Raw genomic sequence first — 18,293 nt, 5'->3', positions numbered from 1 at the left:
CTGTCCCCGTCCCTGGGAGCGGCTCCGAGCGAGGAGAGAAGACGGAGTTGGGACGGAAAGAGCGAGAAACCTGCGGCCGAAACCGCTGCGCGCCTCTCTGCCGCTGCCAGCATGCGGCTTGTGCCCGGAAAACACGGGAAAGTCACACGGGACTCGCCCGGAATGGTGCGCGGGCAGAAGCGGGGACGTGGCCGTGCCGCCCCGAATCAGGGCTCACACTGCAGAGGGCTGTACGCCAGAGAGAAAACTTTTCGAGGAGCTCTCGAGCTGCTGTATCGCACAAAACACACACCAGACCCGGTTTCCTTATTCAAGCAAAAGTAGAACTTCCCGGTGCTTTGGCAGTTGAGCAGCAGAGGACGCTGAGCGGTGCAAATGCCCGTGTGAGTGCATCGTGTTCTCCCTAAAATAAGAAGAACAGTAGGTCGTTTAAGGGTATCGTGGTCTCTTGGATTATTGTGTTAGCTGAAAGTTTATAAGGACAAGAGCGCTTTTCTTAGGGGGCAGAGAAAAAGATGCATCAGGGAGAACAGGACTGAGGGGACCTCCAGAAGTTTTTCTGCTTTGTGAAACTCTCCAACTATATTAGCTCCAAAGTTTCTTGGCAAACTGTCCCAGTGTCTGTATGTTAATGTTATTCAAATTTATATCCCCTATGCTGTGGGTTTAGCCCACTGCTTTTATATTACCAGGAGAGAGCAGGTTGAGTCTTGCAGTTCAGTACGTCCTCACAAAGACTTTGATTTAAAAGGTGTTGAATTCAAATTAGTAAAAATGAGTAAAGAAGTTCTGAAAATTGTAAAACTCAACATTCTGCTAGATACAGTTGGACCCAATGATTTTGAAGGTCTTTTCCAACCTAGGTGATTCTCTGATTCTGAAAAAATGTGGGCAGTATTACTTCCCCATTGTTGTTTTCATCAGGCTTCTTTGTTCACTTAACAGTTATGTATTATACTGTCCAACGCATTTCTTCTACGAGCAGTCCATAAAGAAAACTGTGGGTTGTGCAGCAGCATTCTGCAGGCCCCTCAGCAGTACTGATGGGAATGTGCTGCCTATCCTTGACTACTGCAGGACATAGCAAAGCAGAGAGAGCCACTGAATTTTGACAGGCTTTGCTCTTCATCTTCAAGCTGAAGTGGCCAGGCCATGACCTCACTGTGTTACAGCTGCAGTAAAACCTTTGGGTAGCATTAGGCAGGGTTCAGTGGCACAGCTCAGCACTTGATCATCAGCAGAGCTTGGACCAGGGCCCTTGCCATTGCAGCTGGAAATCAGAGCCTGCAGGGGAGGCAGGCACACCACCGGAGGGGATCTGCTGCCACAGCCTCCAAGAGGGAGCACAGACAGGAACAAGACTGCTGATGGAAAAGACTGGGCAGTGTGGGGTCACAAACTCAGCCGACACTGCCCTGGGTCACTCTGCATGTAGCTGACCTTGTGCCTAGTATGTAAAAAGCTTGTTCTTTCTTGATTTGATCTGAAATCACTTGAGGAACCCAGCCTCTCTGGGAGAGCTGGTAATCCTTCCTTCTAGAGACTGCCTGCAGATCTTGCTCTATTTATTCTGTTCAGCCTCCCTAAATTGGCTGAAGCAGCATATCCTTAGCACCTTGTTTCAGCAGTATACGACTGAGGAACAGCAACTTTCTGCTTGGGATATCTGCCAAAGCATTCTCTAAAACTCTCAAACAGCATGTTTCTGGCTTTTGATGGCGATTCTTAAGTGTTGCTGGAATACAAGTGCTGCTGCCATCCCCGGTTTTACAGAGAAAGAATAGAGGCAAAGGCAGTTGTACACTGACGTGTTCTCTGAAAGAGGAGACACTCAAAATTAGCAGTCACCCTTTGAAAGCTGAAGCTTAAAGCCTTTCATTAATATATACTTAACAAAAATATAGATATAAATTCCACTAACTTAGTGGGAAGAAAGAATCCATATCTGTTGATATACTAAGAGTGAAGGCTACTAAACCCACATAATTCTTCAGTGTGTGCTGTGAATAGGCAAGCTTCCTCATCTTTCCCCTTTTTTCTTTGTCGCTCACAAATATAAAAATGTGGTTAACTTAAAAAACGCACTTGTCAGCGTGATGTATTTTTCATTATCTTAAGGAGAATCAATTAGTGCATTTGCATTATTAATCGTGATTCAAGATGGAAGGCACTCTCTTCACTACAGTGCAATTTACAGTTGAAGAGAGAAACTTAGTTAATATTTAATTAATCAAGAGTTGGGTTACTTTGTGCTGTAAGAAATTCAAATTCCTACCATTTCAAGAGGGAAAGCAATAATTACGTGAGGATGTCTGTTAATTTATTTGTTCTGTATTGACTAGTGAAACAAAATGCCAGCTGTAATTATGCAACCTTAATTCGTTTATTTACAGCAGGTGAACAAAGTATCTGACAACAGAGGTGTGACCTGTGTCAAAACCATAAACGCTGTCTAAAGTATGTGGTGTTTATTTGTAAAGCAACACATTATTATCAATTTACTGCACAGTATACTGTTTATTTAGCACAAGGGTATTTGTTGTTCTTGTTTATTTAAGTATTGTTTCGCTAGAGATAACGTGGTTATTACTTATCAGCTGAAAATAAATTAGTGTTTGCAATTCCAGGGTAAAAACATCCTGCTAAGTGCTAGCTAATAATGAGTAGTTTTCAAACTTAAAAAAACCTCAAACCTTAATTAAAAAAGAGTAAAAATGTGTACTGTCCTGTAGATAAGATGGATTGTTCTCTGTGAGGGCAGTGAGAGAAGTTGTGGACTCCCTGTCCCTGACAGTGTCCAAGGCCAGGTTGGATGGGGCTCTGAGCAACCTGGGCTAGTGAAAGGTATCTCTGCCCATGGCAGGAGGTTTGGGACAAGATGATCTTTAAGGTCCCTTCAACACAAACCATTCCATGATTCTGTAAGAGCTTTTTTCCTTTATGTCTCCCTTTCATTTTTTCCTTAGAGTCACAATATCCTGGATTTCTTATGCTGTGCTTCGTCATAGCAACATGAGAGTGATTCTTCTGACCAGCAAGGGAAATAATTTGCAGCCTTGAAAGTGATTTTGCAAATGCTGGGTTCATCTCCATTTTTGCTACCTGTGTGTATTCTCTGTCTCCTGATGTTGTTTCTCTTCACTTTTGCTTCCTATTTTTTTTTTTTTTGTATGTGTGTGTTTTTAGTTTGGTTTGAGATTTTGTTTTTGTTTCATTGTTGTTTTGTGGGTTTTGTTTGGTTGGTTTGCTTTATTAGTGGTTTTGTGGGTTTTGTTTGTTCATTTGTTTTTCCCTGAGGGAGGAGATATTACCATTTCAAAACTTGCCTAAGTTTTGCTTTTTCACTCCCTTTAAAAATTATTCGAGATTATTTACCAGACTGAGATCTTTATAAGTCTGGCTGCAGTATCTGAGTATCACTATGTGTTGCATATTGTTTAACTTTTGTTTCACAGCACAGATAATGGAAATGTAATTAAAAATCTACACTAATAGTTTAGTGATTATAATGACATATGGAGAAAAAATATTTCTCCCATTCTGTTTGACATATTTTAGTTTTGTAATGCCAACCCTACACAGAGAGCAGTAGTTACAAACTTACTCCACAACAAAATAACAATATTAATTGAAATGCCCACATTTTAGTGGGCATAAAGAGAACTAATTTAGTAAGAACTCTCTGTATTTAATCTATTTCTGTTTTGCAGGTACCTACTCTGTGTGCTTCAAATGAAAAACAGAGGTGACCATCTCCATGTCCACGATAGTAAATTATATGTGAAGATGCTGCTTATTTGCTCTGAGTGCCACTATTTTGAATCTTTCTTAAAAAGAACTAGGAGGAAGCAAATTACTACTTAAATAGATGAGACACGGTCAAAAAGCAAATCAAAGATATGCTGCAATCCAGACAGGCCAAACAGAATTGTCTTGTATCTTGTTAGCGATAAGGCTCTTAGAAAGTAAAGCTAATTATCATTAGTGTAAACCAGATCAGAGGATTAAGAAATGAAGAATGTGAAGAAAAGCAGAGGGGATCTCATGAGTGGTTCATGCCAAATTAAACCTCATTATTTAAGATTCTTGCCCTGGTGTCTTGCAAGGTAAACAAAAAAACCTTCTTGAAATCTTTAGATAGTATTCCTTTTTTTACTTCCTTCCTCTTCTCTCCCTTCAGTATTCTGCTGGGTTTTGCCTGTGCAGGAAAAACATACTGTGAGAAAGTGCAGTAGAATAGAGTAGTCAGTAAGTAGAGTAGAGGAAAGTAGAGTAGTTCCCGGCTACTATTTCTGTTTTCTGTGTTCATAGAGAGCTGGATGTGTACTTTGCAATGGATTCAGTTCAAATGGCTCTTTTATGTATGGCAGCACTGACATTTAACTACAATTAAGGATTCCCTTCTTGAGACCTGTGGATGGTATAATATTTTTGCTGGAGACTAATAGCTTTGAGTTGATTTTAGCACACATTTGAAACAGATTTCTTTTATTTCCTGGTGTATAATTAAGAGTAGCATCAGTAACATCAGGCATCTCTTGAGCCTCTTTGCTAGAGGGATCCATTAGGAAACCAGGCCTTTCCTCAAAAAGTAGATTTGATTTTTTCGCCAGCTTGCCTGACCACTTGTGTCCTGAGGACTACAAATCCATGGTCCATGTCCACCCTTCTGTCTTTCAAAATGGCTGAGAAGTTGAGGTGGTGAATATTCTTCCTGCCACAATAAGTGTTGCCTAATTATCTCCTAATATTGTGTGGCTGACCGAGGTGGTGCATGTGCCAAACTCTGATGAAGCAAGCCACGGTTTTCACTTAGTGAAGACTTCCTTAAGAAATTATTTAAATAAGAAAAAGGAGTCTAAAGATAAAGTGTCTGATGGCCACCATGTGAACTCTCTGCCAGGAACTTCAGAGATTACAGCTTTCCAGCTGGCTCTCCTATGAGGGCCTTTAAAACCCTCTCCAGTGGAAATAATGTGTTTGGTTTGTTAACAATGAAAACTTCTACTACAGCCAGTGGAATTCATGCCAGAGCTGAGGTGGAAGACCCAGCCCTGAAAGCCTTTTGGATCTGGAGTTCATGTGGATGTTGGCACGAATCCTGCACTTGGTGCTCTGAGAGATGATCATTGGCTTAAGGCTCAAAAATATGGCCCCTTTTGTATCTTAAACAAGAAAGCTGTTTTTCCTTCTGCTGTTTCCATCATAGTTATGTTATTTGCTTCAACAAAGATGTCAATCTGCATCAGAATATTTTTTCTTCTTAATGAAACTATTTATTCTTTCCTTATATTTCAATTGTTATTTTCAGTAATCTTTATATATACAATTCTATTTCAGTCATTTCTTTATGCACAAAACTATCAGCAAAAGTGAAGAACAGAATAAAAGGGGGAATATAAATACATTAAATATACTTTAGTTATAGTCAACCATAAATTAAAATATATTAATGTATCGTCTAAAACACAAGTTCTTTAACTGACACGTCTGTAAATGTAAGAGGAGTGTTATCTTTATTTGCAAATTTATGCACTATTGTTTCTTTACACCATCATCTTTCACGTTGTAAGTGAGGATGTGCAATCTCCTTCTGTCCACAGCAGCAGATTTCACACATAAAAGCTGAAGGATAAAATATACACAAAATAAATTTAAAAAAAAAAGAAGATAATGGAAAAGGAATGAAAAGTGACTGATCACATTCCCTCAAATTCCATTTCTTTATTTTTTTTCATTTTCCTCATTACTCCTCTATAAAATGTTTGTAACAATTTTAACTTAGTTTCCTTGCTGTTGATTTTTATGCATCAACAGTTTGCCAAACACAGCTTCTGCTCCATTTCTGCACAGTCCATGAGTCAGATTTTTTTTTTCAAACTGAATTGACTTGTTCTCTTGCTCTCTCCAGGGAGTGATCAACAGCCACTGTTTAAAAATTCTCATTAGGCACTTCAGCATCCAAGCTGTGGCCCCGTTATGGTTTCCAAGGTCCTAACATAGAACCCCAGTGATTTCCATACCAGTCTGATCACACAAATGAGTTACTAAGTGCAGTAACAATCAATTTGTAAAACATATGTGTTTCTATGCTGCTGCTATCATTAATTCTACAAAGGAAAATAATTGCAAGAAGCAATAGTTGTTGTTCAAAAATATCAGAAGAGAGAAGAAATCTGGCTGACAGTCCAAAAGGGATCAATACAGCAGCTTCTGGAACTGCCATGCCAGCAGGAATCACTTCTTGCTAATGTAATTTGTGTGTCTCCTTCTGAGTAGTTATAGCTGTTGTTGCTCTTCTTGCATGAAAAGGACGTTAAGACAAAAAAAAGTAATCAGAATGGAAGCATTTTTATTCCTTCCTACTGCTTAGAAGACTGCTAAATGCTAAGACAGGGGTTATCTTTATATGTATCTACTTATTTGAACAAATTCACATAATCATATTTTATTGTCTTAGTCTATAGACATATTGATTCTACTCTAAAAATGACTTCTTCATGAAGTACGGTCCACTTGGGTGTGTGTGTGTGTAATTATTCTTTTTCTTTATAATATATTTTTCACACAGGTCGGGGGTTTGGAGCTCCTTTGAAATGCTTCTTCTGTGGCCTGTCCTCTGTGTCATTATGGCAGTGACTTTTGCCTAAAAGCTTTAATAAGGTACTTTTGAAAATAATACATTTTAGTTATTTTTCCTTGTATATCTGTGCAGCTGTATTCTGAACAGATCATTGTAATTCAGCCTCTGTTTCTAACAATGTAATAAGGAGCTTGTTCACACTTGAAAGGTAATTCTGATTAAAGCAGATGTATATTTAATTTCTGTAGCTATTATTGAATAACTCCACTCGTGGTTGTGCTTATTTGTGCTCTGCTTATCTCAAATAACTTTCAAATAATGAGACTTAATCAGAATAAGAGATGATTCTGCAGAAAAAGACATGTTCAAACATGAAGGTGTTCAAGATATCTATACCTCATATTGTGGACAAGCTGAGAGAAGTTTCAGTGGGACAATATTTTAGTTTTCTAGGGGAATTTCGGGTAACAAAAATATCTGAAGTCTGTTTTTATCTCTGATGTTGCTTAGATAAGAGACTTTCTATTTCATTTGAAGTTTAACTAAGGGTTCTGTTTTCTTTGATGAAAATTGATGGAAATCTTGCAAAGTAAGTTATTTACTGGATTCTAGTTCCAGAAAAAAAGCATTAAGAACGGGGAGACAACAGCTGGGTTGCCGTGCCAAGTGATGGATAGACCAGTCTTTGCACAGAGAGGGTGACATAGTCTGTCTGCAGTTTTTTCCACACAAATTTAAGTACTGTAATCCAAAGAAGAGGTCATGCCTTCCTCAGGCTCTAAAGACTTGAAGTCCTAGAAAGAGTTGTCCCACATAAAGTGGAAGAGCTATCTGCTGTGGGTATAAAATTTCCATTTTCTGGGATGTTCTATCCCTTTCTTTGGGCATTCTTCTGCGTTTTTGAAGCACTTGTGGGATCTGAATGGTGCTCCCCTTCTAAGCAAGCATGTCACAAGTGCACTGAGAGGCTTGTAAAAGATGGAGGACTGGGAAAATATTATGAGTGCAGAAGCCTCTGTTATTAGTTCTCTTGACTATTTCAGTGATGTGTCAACCTGAAATCATAAGCTTTCACTACAAAGTTACTAGTTCTGCTTCTGTAACAGACAGAAACTGGAAAATAATGATCATGTTTGTAAAAAATTCCAATTCAGCTTAAAAAGAGCTCTACATGTGACAACTTCTGAAAGATCCTGTGTCTAAAACTACCTTTACTTAAAACTGGCAACACTGAAGTTACCACTGGCCACATCTTTTTAATATTTTCTGTAAATGCTGCTGTGTCTAGCCTGTCCCACTTCAAAGTAGCAGTGCATGACTTGTACTTCTAGGGGGGAACGTGGTTGGAGCACTTTTCCCAAGCCTGAGTGAAATAAAAGCTCGTTTCCCATTGAAGCTGTGGCGTGACCTTGCCGAGCACCTTTGACAAGTGGGCTTCTAAAAGTGTCTGCAGGTGCTACACAGCAGTTCCAGATGAGAGGCAGGGGAGTGTAGAGTATTTTGAACAAAAATGCATTGGAAAATTTAGGTTGGCAAAATGTGGTAGTTTGTTGGGTTTTTTTGCAGCTGTGAAAATGTGATTTAGTCAGAACTCCAGGGGTAACCTTGTTCATGGTGCAGTGAAGATCTCTGAGGACCATAAATACGTCAAATATAGGTTTAATACAGTCTCTTAAAGACAATGCAGCCAATAATTCAACCTGACACCATGCTGGCATATTATTTAGTACCATCTTAGGGGCACAAATACTACTTATGGAGTAGTAACTAGTGTTAATGCCTGCTATCTACCTAGAAACAAGTGCTATTCGACAGTTATTTGTTACCTTAAAGAGAAGAAATCATACAGCATGTATTTTGTATGACTCACACTTCATAAACTTACAGATTCAATGGTCTTTCAGAAGAAAGACTATTATATATATGTATACATATATATATATAATATATATATATATAATGTATATATTATATACATCAGGAGACTGATGTATATAACAGCACTTAGAGGAAACAAATATTTGTGAAACTCTTAATTCCAGGACTGAAATGAAACCATCATCTTTGAGAGTGCAGAAAGAGCTGGTAAGGGGTTCACCTTTCATGTACCTCTCACGTGCTCTCTTGTAAGAGCATCCTGAGCTGGTGGGACTGCACTCAGGTGTGGGGTGAAGTCACAGCCCCACAACTGAAGTTTGAGGAGTTTGGAATGTTACAAGGTGTTGGGCCATTTTCCATGGGAGCAGTGAAGCTAACTAGATAGTTCCCATGGACACAGCCTTGAGCTGTGTGGCTGAAGTGCAGGTGCGCATTCCTCAGTGTTTTTGTGGAAATATGTTTGTGTTGTGTGTGTGGGAAAGTAGAAGTGGGAGAACCTAATAAAAGGCTGCCCGCTGCGCTGAGCGGGCAGACATCTCTTTGTCTCACTCCCTCGTGTGTGTTGTGTGTCTTCTTCCCCCCTCGGACCGAGGCCCTTCGACAGATACCTGGTGACACTCAGGGACCAGCTGTGAGCAAAGCAGCCACAATTTGAGGGACTGGGTACCCCTAGTGTGTTTTTTTTTTTCTACCAGTCTTTTCTTTCTGTTTTCCTCTCCTCCAGTTCTGTTTATGTACAGGTAACAGTCCCTCTGGGGAAGTTCTTGCCCTAGCACATATTCTCTCTCAGTCCCTTTGGAAATGTCCCTGTGCTGATGAAGATTATCTGTGGCCTGTGGCTCTCCAGGGGTGTTCCTACCCTAGTGTGTGCCACTGGTGAGTCACAGTCCCTTCAGGGCATCCTGGCTGTGGGCTGCACTCCCTCTGGCACTGAGCATCCATGAGCAGCACATGTCCCTCTGTGCCCCCAGCAGTGTCCCCGTCCACGTGTCTCTGTCCTCTCTCAGCAGCTGCCACTCTTTTTCAGACATGTCTGAGCAGAGGCACCATGTGGTTGCTGGAGGTTTTGGTGTGTGACATTGTCCTAGTTAGAACAGCTGGGACCAGTTCATCACTGGATGGGTGTAACCCAAAACTGTGTATTCTATAGCCTTCCATGCCATTTCCCAGAAACTGTTATCAGTAGACCATTTACACCCTCTGCCCAGAGCAGCCCTGACTCCCCAGGCTATAAACTGGGTGTTAAGAGGCCCATGAGACAGGAGGATGCTCTTGTCCTCACACCCACTGTGGAACTCCCCGCCTTGAGGGAGGCACTGGGCATTCCTGCCTGAACTGGAGGATATGTAATCTTGGAGTCTTGGGACTTTTTTAACCACTCATGGGATCCAGAGAAGGACTGTGACCACCACTCTCAACCAGACTGAGACCATCACTCTTGACCAGACTGCACCAGCACTCTCACCAACAGGTTTTCCCCTCTCCTTTTACTTTGGACTCAGGGGGCCCAAAGAACACCACTCTGTTCATGCCCCAGGGTGCTGGGTTATACATTTGGGTTTTGTGGGTTAAAACCAATTGTTTGTCTGTATAATCGTACTTATTGTATTATTTTATTAAATTGTTATTCTGACTTATAATCTCTCTTTTGAGTTGGGTTCATTTCCCCTGCTGGTTTACCTTTAAACCAGCACACACATGGGATGCACACTGGTTGCAGAGCCAGCTGGGGTGGCTGTGGCTGCTCATGGATTCCTCCCCTCAGGGCACCCCTGCAGCCCCTGGCTACCCAAACCCCCACATTTGTGCCCCAAACCAGCTGTGTGCAGTCTCTTGGCAGAACATGCTGTGCCCCTGCAAGACAAGCTGCTATTGAGTGGGCTCCCAAGACATCCCAGGGTAGCTCAGGGTCTGCCTAAACAGTAAAATCTGTTTGGCTGCCTTTTGGTTTGCTTATTCTGTGGTTGTGCCTTTTTACTTGATAACTATTAAATACTTAACACTGAAATGGAAATCAATTGCACTACTTGTTTGTTAGTAGAAATGTCTCTTTGAAAATGGCTCTTCGCAAGGCTGTTAGAGTGTCCACTGGACATAACAGTTGAAAACAGAGGAGAAAAAAATTAAGATAAATGGAATTGGAAGTGAGACTATTCAGAAATTATATGTGATAATGATTTGTTCATGACACTGACTTTATTTGAAGAAAAGAAGTGCCTTCAATTATCAAAGATGAGTCTTGCAAAGCTCTGAGTTAATATGAAGACTGAGGAAATGTTTTCTTCATGTCTGTCTTACTAGACAAGAACTGTTTTTCTTTATCACAAGAAACTACTGACAATAAACCTTCCCTATGATCACCTGAGCAAAGCTGCTGTAATGATTTATATCTGAAGCTGGTGGTAGGCACCAGCTTTATCTGGTGTAAATGCTGCAGTTTATTTTCTTTTTATAAACAGATACACTACCAGAAGTTGCTATAGTTTCCATGATCCTCCACAGTTTCTTATTTGACTTCTAGTATCCATTCAAGAGCCCTTAATCCTTTTTTTTTTTTTTTTTTCCATTTAGAGCTTGATGAGAAAGCTATGCTCTGAAGAGCCACATGGTTAAACAGCTCTGGACAGATGAGGATGGTTTTTGAAGGAGCTTTTTACTGCAACTTGCAGTGCTTGCCTGCTAGGAATTATTTTTTGTGTGTGTGTGTGTGTTACTGCTGACAGAATTATATTAATAGAAAGTCCAGGAATGAAAGAAATCAGCAAGAAAATGAGAATTTGCACATACTTGGCTTAAGTGTCCACCAAAGACATAAAGAGATCAGGGTCCACTGTGAAGTGTTCATTGAATGACTTAAAGATTTGAAAATGTGTAGGAACTGTGGTGATGGCTTCCTTATGTGAAGCAGAAATAAACATAATTGTGCTCATATTAATTATTAATTAGACATAAAAAATTAAAAGGAAAGTGGAAATTATTTTTCCTGAATGCTGATCATGCAAATTTTTTTTACAATCTGAAGTCATCTGGGTCTCGGAAATCCTTAATTTTGAGAAAAACTTGATCCCAACAAAATGATGATCATGCTGGCATTTGCTTTGCTGTTTTTCTTGGCTGTTATGTTTTGTTTTCTGGCTTGTTTCTGTAGGGGAGAGGGACAAGTCTGTTCCATGTCAGGCTTAGTTTTAGCTTGTGTTGGGGCTCTTTTATTTTCTGTTTGTGAATTCCTTTTTAAAATACGTTGTGCTTAAAATATATTGCTGTTCTGTTCCACAGAATGTGCCTGTGGTTACTCTTAGATGGGATATTTTAAAACACTTAATCCGACTTCTGAATTGAACACTGTTTTGGGTATGGATGAAAGAAATTCTGCTTGAAAAGTAAAGGGCTGGAGCGAAATAAAAATGAAGTTGAGATGACATTAGGTGGCATTCTTATGAAAGACCACCTTAGGGCCTTTAACCCAGGCAGAGGTGGGCATATATTGTTTTGCTAAAATGCAATTCTGATGTAAAATAAAGGCCTGCTGGAATGTATTTGGCAGGAGTTGTGTGCAAGCAACATGAGCTTTTCTTGACTTTCTGCGCTCAGAATTTGTTCCCAGAATTGCAGCTTGAAAGAATGAATCTTTAAAATAAGCTTTCTAGTTTTGAAATTGTTTATACAGGGCGATAAAGTAGTAGGTTATGCATTTGATAAAAAAATTAACAAACTCCCTATTGTTTTAATCAGGGAAAAGGATGCTATAAACCGAGTAAACGTCAAGGACAGCTAGATAGCAACCTGCTTTTTTTAAAAGGGTTTAAAAGAATTGTCTCTCCCTCCCTCCCCCCCTCCCTTACTGCATATTCATTCAGCAAGATTCAGCCCCTCTCCAGCCCTTCCACTTTCTGAGCATCTTGCAAAGCCATAGCAGCAACAATTTTGCTACCTCTGTCCTGGGAAAAGCACAGTTCACCTGCCACTGAGCTGTTTAGAGCATGGAAGGGGGAAGAAGAAAGTAAGGAATGGGTCTGATCAGCCAAGAGAGAATGTGATGTAGAAATTTGTACACATTTCTAGCCAAGGACTTGCTCTGTAGAAACACAGTGTGCTGTATTTAATGTATCTCAGATTAAAGCACAGAGTCATATGTAATAACAGGGTGTCAGGATATTTTAGAGTATCCAAAATTTAGGTCTGCCCTCAAGTTTAGCAGTTTGCATTTTTCTTGGAAAGTATTGCAGCTTCTTGGAAGTCCTTGCTGCTTCTTCAGGCAGAGCAGAAGTTACTTTGAAACCAAGTAGGTTCTTCTGGATACTCAATTGTTGTCAGGTGCTCATGTTTTTGTACCAGTGTATGTGTCAGAGAATTCACAGTTCGTTTCAGTTTTGTGCAAGTTCCCTCTGCAACAACAACAAAAAAATTTAGGTTATGACTGCCTCTTCAAGGCAGCATTCCTCAGGAGATATATTTATCCAATAATGAGTTAATTTTAGACTGGGATTTACTGAAGTGGTGATTTGGGGAATACCCCCTCTGAGAGAAGAGAAGCACAAAACCAGAATGGAGTAGATCCTATTAACTGTGGTTTGCCACAGCCTGAGACAAGTATTATCTGAATGCTGGTTCTTTCAAGCCACAAGAAACCCTGCCAGAGAAAAAAAAAAGAAAACCCTCCAAAAAGCCTCACAAAAAAACCAATTAAAAAAGACACTAGCCCATTTTTGAGTTAATAAGTGGAAGCTGTAGTGAACTGCAGAAAATGAAGTCCTCAGACTCTACTGCTGATTGATGTATTAGCTGTGGTATTTTTCAGAATATAGAAGGAAAAAGTGAGATATGCTAATGTGGATTGTATGTCTTTGTGTATACAATCTTTCTAGTTACATAAATAACTGGCTGTCACATCACTTGCTTGCTGTTGCCTGGCTAAGGCTTCCTAATACTTTGGTGTTGTAGTTCTTTGAAATCTGATGCAAATATATTTAGAACGCAGGTATGAGGTTACAAAGCATTGTGGCTTACAGGGAATTTCCATATAACACACTTTTAATGAAACTTCCTATCCATTTTCTTTACGATTCAGTCCATCTCCCCAGCCTTTGACATAATTCTAGTACATGGTAGCTTTTCCTTTTTCCTGAATCAAAATTAGACTGCGGGTATATTAACTATTTTGATGTGAAAACCTCATTTTCTGTCCTCCAAGGCTGTCACAAACAGCCAATTTTTTTACAAAAAAATCTGCTTGAAATAAAGAGGAAAGAAAAGGAATATATATAAAGGTACATCACAATTTGCACTTATAATACACTGCATTCCTGTCACTGCCCTAGCTCTTTACACATCCACTCTGAATTAGTTTAAATAGTCATTAGCATTCCACATAGTGCAGTGTATAATAGGGATTCAGTGCTGATTCTGGGTGAGTGAACTTCAGGAGGTTGTTTAATATTCACTGTACACACTTTGTAAAAAAGGCGGAGCATGTTTTTTCAAACTTCACTGCACATCTGGGCATCGTTGCATGTGTATTGTGAACCCTAGTGACCACTGCAGACAGGCATGTGACAGGCAGCCTGATACACTGATTTTGGCTTTTATTTATCCCAATTTGCGTGGTTCTGGTTGCTCTTTTCTAATTTGCTCAGTTTATGTCACATAGCATCGATATGATTGTTCCTGCAGATGTGGAAGTCTTGGGGTTAACTTTATGTTGAACTGTATTCAAAGGGAACTGAGATGCACAAGAATGTTACTGGGACAAACGATTTTTGTTTGCTCCCATATGTTGGACATACAGGAACATTTCTGAACTGACTGCATATATGGAGAAAACTTCTCTGCCAGCTGTCACCAGTAACTAGTTCACTGTGTAAGTATAATGTATGGTGTTTGCAAGAGGTGCTTTGGGAATACGACAAAGATTTTTTTATTTTTAGATACAACTTTTGGAATTAGGGGAATATATTGAACCATCTTTATACAGTGATCGGAAAAAAACCCCAAGATATTTTTCTAACCTCTGCCACCACAGTTTATAAGAACTGACATTTATAACACTTCATTCTGAATCACTGACATTATGTGACAGTGTATTTATTCTTTCAGTGATGCTGGTAACAAAATCGCTCAGTTCATGGTATAGGTTGTTGATTGTTTGTTTGTTTTCCCCTCTCTGCTAACTCAACCTGTGACTGGAATTCTGAACATTTTTTTCTTAATTTCACTAGGCCCATCCTTCTTGGTAGCAATGATTATCTTTAAGAAGGTACACGAGGAAAAAAAAATTATATGACTCCCTCCTTGGGGCAAAGGTTAAGGAAAAAACGCTGTAATAAAAAGTTGAATGAAAGTCATTAAATTGATAAAAGTATGAGATGCAAGATGCAGTTGCTCTGTATGGAATTGCAATCAGTAGGTGTAGTTTTGTCTAGAAGTTTGATGAAATTTAAATATATTTGATGTATCAAGTACATGTAACTTACTAGCATGTACTTCTGGCATCTCTGTTTATGATTCTGATTCTTCTTAAGTAGTAACATTGCTGGAAAGGGTACTGGACTTTGTTGCTTCATAGCAAAACTCTTTAGCCTTTAACACTAGTTGACTCAGGAGAAAAAAAAATAGTGAGTTTGCAGCTTGGACGTTGTTTAATACCCATATCAGGTGGACAAAAATTCCTTCATCTGTGAATCAGCTCTACAGAAAGAAATCAATTAAAGAAACTAAAGTTGAAGTGCACTGGCTGGAAATTTCTCTGAATGATGAGAATAAACAGGGACCAAGCAAAGAAAAGGCCACAAAAGGAGTGAAAACCAGAAGGGCCAGATTTTTTATTTCCTCAGTATTATGATGATATGACTCATCCTTCTGTGGCTTGCTTTATTTGGTATTCATTAATCACTCCACAAAGAACTCTGTGACTCATCTGAGCTTGTTGATAAATATCTCAGTTTCTGAAAGAAGTTTCACGTTTGGAAGCTCGCCAAGCTGACAAAACTGCACAATGTCTGTGTGTAAAAAATTGCCAGTTCTTAAGCAGGAGAGCTTCAGACTTTTCCCCATTGGCCCACTTTTCTTCAAATCTACCCTAAAAAATACACAATAAATGTTCAGTCACCTTGCCTGTCCAGCGTGGTCTTAAATGTGAAATAGAGCACTTTAGCAGTTATGTACTTCTCGTAAAATGGAACAGACAAGTGTATTTATTTGCTTTACTTCTGATTTGAAGCAGCGCTTTAAGGGTGAAAGGTTTTTTTGTCTTTGCTACTAAGATATCCCAACGGAGATTCGGCAGCCCTGGACTGTAAAATTATATCTGGCAGCAGCACAGCCTGTGTGCGAGGCTCTCTGTTGCTTGTGTGACTTAGAAAAGTTTTTTTATATTAAACATCAATAGCAGCTCCAAGCAGAGGGGTTCCAGAGTAAAGCAAGCCTTCAGGTCTCTGCAGCATGCGCTGTCGGGGAGGCTCCACAGGATGGCAATGTGTACCCAGGTTCTGTGTCTGTCTGCTTTAGAGACGGAGACCTCCCAAATGCATCAGCAGATTTTGCTGGTGGAATAAAATATTCAAATGTTCTGTATGACAAAACCTCCATTTAATTAAATACTCTTGATTATTTTGCTTAAATTAAAAACCACCGTGCGTTGTTTTAGTATTGCTAGATTAATCTGCAAAAATAGGATTTTTTTTTTTTGTAAAATGTATATTTTCTTTCCCTGACCCATTCCATACCATAAAACTTATCTTTGCTTACACAGTATTATTTTATTGAGAAAGATGACTCTGTATAGCAAATGCAAGTAATTATGTCCATTCATAATTCAAATAGTGCCCTTTTTTAGAGATGGAATGATTGCAAGTTAATTGTGCCTGTCTTTGTATCATTTTCTCTGCTTGGCTGTCACTTAGTTGAAGATTCCTTTAAAAGCATCCTGACTCCCACACATAAATTGTAAACCACCAATCAGTCCCCTACAGATTAGGGATGTCTGTGGGGCAGAGGGGTGAGCACAAAGGGAAGTTCTCCTGCCCCAAAAAATAGGCAGAGAACACTTTCCTGGTGATGAAAGGCAGGACTAGCTCCCTTTTCAGCCTGCACAGAAGGTAATCCTTGCTCCTTTATTACTGTTGGGCCCTGGTGCCTTCCTTCTTTAGGTGAAGCAGTGGATAAGTGGAGGCTGTTGGTCCCAGGGGCTGGTGCAGTGACGGGGGGGGGGGGCAGGAGAGCTCAAAGGCTGCAGCAAAGTGGAACCAGCCCTGGTGCTGAGGGAGAGGCTGTTTTAGCAGATTTTTAACAGTTCATCACAGACACACAAAAATGAAGCTCATTTATGAAACAGTGAAGGAAGAGGGAGAGAAAAACAGTTCCTCCAGGAACTACAATGTTATTAAGACCTGATTCCCAGTGGATGACTGTGCCTTATGGGGTCTAATAGGTATGAGCTCCAATCTAATCTTGGCTGGCAATTGGAATATTCAAAGACTGCTGAGAAACGCCAAGTTTCTCTTTCTGGGAGTATCTTAGGTGATTAATAATGTCAGAAAGCATGCTTTACCCTCTCCATCTTTGGGCCACTAATACTGTCTCTCTCCTTCTGTTGCCTGCCTATTTCCAAGAAACTTCCTTTGAGACCCCTTTGTCTTATTTGGCTGAAATGGAAAATAAAGTTCAAATATTGTCAAAGGGAAAGAGACTGGCAGAAACAGACTGAGACATGGGCACACGGCAAAAATATGCAAAAGCAGTTTTCAACCTTCATGGTAGAGTAAAAAAAATTCAGTTTCTGTTCCTCACCCTAAACTTTTGAGGACACACAAACTCAGTACTGTGGAAATGAGGCCAAACTATCTTCTACCACGCATGAAATTATGTGTATTTTAGCAATGATATAAACATTTGGGGAGATGGATGTTTATCTGTTGTATGCTGGTGGGCTGGTTGTCTCTCTTTTTACCCTCCTGCTCTCCTGAATTGACAAGAGCCTGCTAATTTTCACCACTGGAGCATCTGAACAGTTCTTACTGGGCATGGTGACCTGTTTTCCTATAGTAAGGGCAACTCTGTAAAAATGCACATTACTGAGGAAATTCAAAATATTTGCTTCTGTGAGCTGTAAACATGCATCTTTAAAGATTTCATTCTAGCATGTTGTTGGATTTTTTTTTAATTAATTTGCTGAGGTAAGAATCTCCTCACACAACATTGTTGTAGTCTGTCTTTAGAAAATACCTAGGAATTTCACAATGTACTGGAACACCTCAGTTTTCAGTTTGCTTAAAACACTCAACACTTTCACAGCAGTGTTTCAAAAACATATCTTTTGGTAACATAAATGTATAAGGTAACATGTAGACTTGTTGAGTTGTCTGAGCCACCAGTGGAAAATGCTTCTGTTTTGCATATTGGTATGAGACTGGCAATATGATTCTCATTTTCTTACATGATTTAGCTCATGCAAGCCTGAAGTGACCCTTCTTGATTCTCGCTGTATAAACAGAAGTGAAATTTTGACTTCAGTGAAGTTACAACAATATTCTTACCTACCTCAATAGTGGCCAGGATTTCAGACACACTATGTGAGAAACTTGTTGTGAAGGGCTTAAGCCTAACTGTGCAAAAGGAGGCATGAGAGAAAGCCTGGGCTGTTTCTGTTTGTTTGTTTGTTTGCAGCTTTTTGGTTTCTTTCATTTGTTTGGGATATTTTGTTTGTATTTTTAAATCTGAGGGTGGGTGACTGAGATACCAGGAAGCTAAGCGGGACTTTTGAAAAGCACACAGCTGACATGGAGTGCTACCTGGGAGCTGTCAGAAATGCCTGTGTATAACACCTATTTAACACCTT

General features: G+C 39.7%; 1 long non-coding RNA gene across 1 annotated transcript; it reads left to right on the top strand.

Moving 5' to 3' along the window:
* The first annotated feature begins 3,777 nt into the window (after positions 1-3,777).
* Positions 3,778-10,101, top strand: LOC135406735 (uncharacterized). The gene is made up of 2 exons (XR_010426449.1): positions 3,778-8,744; positions 9,084-10,101. It is a non-coding gene; the product is annotated as an uncharacterized LOC135406735 (long non-coding RNA).
* The last annotated feature ends 8,192 nt before the right edge of the window (positions 10,102-18,293 follow it).

Source organism: Pseudopipra pipra, chromosome Z (genome assembly GCF_036250125.1).
Source record: "Pseudopipra pipra isolate bDixPip1 chromosome Z, bDixPip1.hap1, whole genome shotgun sequence".
NCBI classification, from domain to species: Eukaryota; Metazoa; Chordata; class Aves; order Passeriformes; family Pipridae; genus Pseudopipra; species Pseudopipra pipra.
This window is presented reverse-complemented; position numbering and strand designations above follow the sequence as displayed.